The 4,470-nt window shown below is 33.9% G+C and overlaps 1 pseudogene; it reads right to left on the bottom strand.

The window, feature by feature from the left end:
* Positions 1 to 1,194: 1,194 nt before the first annotated feature.
* LOC122026561 lies at positions 1,195 to 2,276 on the bottom strand (annotated as a pseudogene).
* Between the last annotated feature and the right edge of the window lie 2,194 nt (positions 2,277 to 4,470).

Below are 4,470 nucleotides of genomic sequence, written 5' to 3'. Positions count from 1 at the left end.
GGTTGATCAAGCTCAAGTCCTTGTCCTTTGATGCATACAAAGAGCATATTCGAATGTTAGCATCAAATATCATAATTATGAGATAATTTGTAATGAAGTTCAAAAATAACTCTAACTCATGAAACATGATGTAAACATGACTTTAACACATGAGAAGATCACAAAAGCATGTATTTATGAATCAAAATATTATAGCAAAATCATGGTTATCAGCAAGCAGAAGGCTCCCAGATCAGCTTTGGGCCTCAAGACCTTGAAGGGATAGAACTCCCCTATGATGATGCCTTGATCATCAAAGCCATCATCACCAACTCCGAGGTTGCCAGAGTTTTCATGGATATAGGAGGCTATGCTAATATTGTTGTTCCAACCTTCCTTGGGTCAAGGTTGATTAGATTGACTAAGCTCGAGTTGGCTCAAGCTTGAGTTTTGATGTTTGGACATATGTGTGAATGGGAAGTCAAGTAGGTCAAGGTTGATTGGAGACTTGACTGACAAAGTCCTAACTGGAAGTTAGGCAAATGAGAAGTCCTAATTGGATGTTAGGCAAATAAAGTCCTAGTGGGACTAGGCAAACCTAGTTGGGAACTAGGTTAAGTTCAAGGTGGGTTAGTTGGGAGTTAAACACTTGCCACAAATGACGTCCTAGTTGGACTAGGCAAACCTACACTACAACAAAAATATAAAAGACAACGGATTTTATCCATTGTCATAGGGCCTTTAAAATCGTTGTAATTGGCAGTGTTGTTAAAAGTGGGGGCTACGATAACAGTTTAAAATCGTTATCGTAGAATGAAACGACAACAGTTTTGCAACGGTTTAAAATCGTTATCTTTGAATGAAAAGACAACGGTTTAAAACTGTTGTTGTTTAGAGCACTTTTAATAACGATGCTGCCAGTTACAACGGTTTTTGGGGCTACAATAACGGTTTTTAACCGTTGTCTTTGAGGGCAATAGACAACAATAATAACAATTTTAAATTGTTGTCTTTTAAACTATTATCTTTTAATACCAATATATCATATTTCAATATAAATATATAATAAAAGCTCATAATCACAAAAGAAAGAATATTCCCTATATCAATGTCATTCAAAATGTTATTTATACAAGAATTATAATCATAAAAGAAGAAACATGTCTCATATTCAAATAAAATTTATCCCAATACAAATAAACAAATAAACTCCATTTACAACTGTTTCCTGTGGGCCAACTCACTGAACGTTTGTGAGCTCATTTGTGGACTCTCTTCCCTCAACGTGCCGTTGAGTATGGCCAACTCCCTGAGCTGTTGCTTCTTGTAGTAGTCCATTGACTCGTCCTGCAAGATTTGGAGTTTGAATAGTGATTATGTTTCAATAATAACTTTCGCATCGGCATCTTGTATAACAACGCGGAGGATGCAACCCAGGTGAAAGTTTTTGTTACCACTAGTTTCAGAAGATCTTCAAGGGTGGCAACAGCTTGGTTTAAGCGAGCATCAATTATGTGTGGTGTAAATTCTGCCTCCAATAATATGTGCAGCGGTTCGTTTAAGTGTTCATATCCAGGTTTATCTCGTAAGCTTTCTTCCTGTTCAAAAAAAGGGGGGAAAACTTGAGTATTAAGACAAGAAATAATGCACCTTAGCTTTTGAGTTGATAATAACAATCCATTAGGACATATTATAGGATGCTAATATCGAAAATTACATAGGTTCTAAAATGCACGGTTAACTTAATGTCAGTGTAACTTGTACAAAGAACAACATACTCTAGCAGAAACAAGAGAAGAGAAACCCATATCACATTCAAAAACATGGATTATTTTGCCTTCAAACAGAAAGACAAAGATCTATTTTTTATGTAGGTAGGCCTTCAAAAGTTAATAGTGAGGATGATACATCAAGGCTTGGGAGATTGGAATATACTCATTTTTCATTAAGATAAATATTACATGATATCCACATACAATTATAGAATCCTTCACTGAACCTCAACCTCGTATATAAACCCTGCATTGAGTTGAAGCTTCAACTCTTTTTAAGGAGTTCCCATGTGGTCCCAGTAAATGGCCAACAAAGTTGTATTGAAACGCATGAAACTAGCAGTTTAATACATGTTGAGAGATTAACTAGTTGAAGCTAAGAAAACACAAACATACACTTGGATACTTGTCAATAGGAATATCTAGTCTCACAACTTTCTTTACAAGACTTTTAGCAAGTCCAAGAGTTCCACCCCAGCCTGGACTTGATGCTCGGAGGACCCCCCATTCTATGGAGGTATTCATTTTCCTGAAAACAAATTAAGCAGTGGTGAGATCATCTCAAAATGGAAACTAAGAATAGTTAAACAACAATCAAATTTCCAGAAGTAAACTTATAACACGGATTAGAGCAACTCCTCGAATTGAAAAACATCAAGATATAAGTTTATAAGAAATCTTGTAATCAGTTTTCAGGAATCATATAAACGGATCCAACAACATATTGATATTTATAAGTATGCCAAATGGAACATATTTGTACTTCCTAACAATAAACACAGGAAACAGTGTAGTAAATCAATTCAAAAATTGATGTAAGATTTGGGCATAAACTTGAGGCTTTAAGGTGGTCAAACACTTAAATGTGTTTGATTGCAACCAGTGAATCATATCCAGTCAACTTGAACAGACCAATCCAGCATATTTTGTCACCTCGAGCCAGTCTTGAGTCGCAACAACCTGACAAACCAACTATAATCAAGATAGTAAGGATACATCAAGGCAACTATACATAGAGCAAGAAATGAAGATTGATAAAATTACTTACAACTACGATAGAAGGGCTAGAATCTTCCCCAGGATGAGGATGTGTTATGTCAGCATCAAATATTATAGTTGGTCGGTCGCTAATAAGAGGAATGCGCCTTGACAATGCATCGACAAGAACTGTATCCTTTCCTCCAACCTATGAATCAAGCGTTAGTAACACAAAACAGAACAAGAAAATAAGATCTACCTTCCACGTACTCACCTTTCCATTGATATAGAGTCCAACATTGGCAAGGTACTGTTTACTTATCCTGAAAACATGCTTTGTCAAACAACAATGTGAAACTAAACCAAGGCCTGTCTCACATATCTGCTTTTGATCACCTGTAATAACTATGACATATAATAATAAAGCGAACAAGGAAAGAGAAAAAATTAAAGCTAAAAGTTTCAGCCAATTGATATTTGTCAACAAGCAAAAATATCAAGTTGTGTCGAACAAGATCAAGTACAAGAAAGACATCATACCATAAAGAGAACCATCATTATCAGGCAATATTACAGTGAGCAAATCAAGCTCCTTTCCCTGAGGTTGGATCATGTCTACTAACAAGATTATCTATTTCGCCACAAAAAAAAAATCAAGGACAACACCCAAAATCTGCTTTTTTGTACTTCTCATGTTGTAAAATCAGATGATATTAGTACTTCCATAACAAGATTATCTATTTCACCATTGCATTGCTAATATTCACTTCTACAAGCTTTCACAAATAGATAAGAGCAAAAAATAACGGTTTCGGCATAAAAAATTGTCAACGAATAATGCACATTTAAATATTTTTTAATTAATCACAAGTAGATATATATGTGTATATATAATATAGAAACCTTTACGACTTCCCACGTATGCTTCTTTTTCCCTTTCCTTGTTCGAATTGAACAATTTCAAGCTCCTTCATACAACAAGATTTAACATATGAGTAATAAATTAAATGCTTAATTAAAAAAAATATGTACTCACATATTCACTATATATTTTCAGTCCTCATGATGATTACGATGATTAAGTGAATCGAACAAATAAACCACCTCCACATAAGCATCGATAACAGTCAAAATCCAATGATAACTATGCACAAAACAAATAGTCAATGCATAAATTTTGTAAAATTGTCGAAAAAATCTACTAAAAATGAGTCATGCAAACTACAACAATAGACATGCATACCTTTATTACTTCCCATGTAGCATGTTTTTTTCCTTTTCTTTTCCTTGTTTGGATTAAAAAATCTTATGCTCCTTTGTACATCAATAAGAGTAGACATATGAGAGTTTTATTGACTAAAATAAATACTTAATAAAACTAAAATATGTACTCATATATCCACTACGTATTTCCAATACTGGAGGAAGTGAAGTCAATACATCTCGAGTCAAAGGTAAGCCATGTGCTTCAATCCGAAAATAATATTTGTAGATAATTTATCCATATATAACTTTAATTATGTAAACTAACATTTATGATCAAAATACAATAGAAGATAAACCAAGCATAGCATCCAAAATATCTCTATGGAAGAGCTTAAAAAACAGTGTTTCACAAAGGATGACTCCAAAACTAATTCCAGAAATCTAGATAAAAAATAATTTACAAAGTTGGGAGAACAAACTAATGTTTTTGAACAAGCTAATTTGATTTACAACATTTGCACATATCAATTATGAA

The sequence above is a fragment of the Zingiber officinale genome, chromosome 10A (genome assembly GCF_018446385.1).
Source record: "Zingiber officinale cultivar Zhangliang chromosome 10A, Zo_v1.1, whole genome shotgun sequence".
Lineage (NCBI taxonomy): Eukaryota > Viridiplantae > Streptophyta > Magnoliopsida > Zingiberales > Zingiberaceae > Zingiber > Zingiber officinale.
Note: the sequence above shows the minus strand (reverse complement) of the source record. Positions and strands in the feature narration are given on the sequence as shown.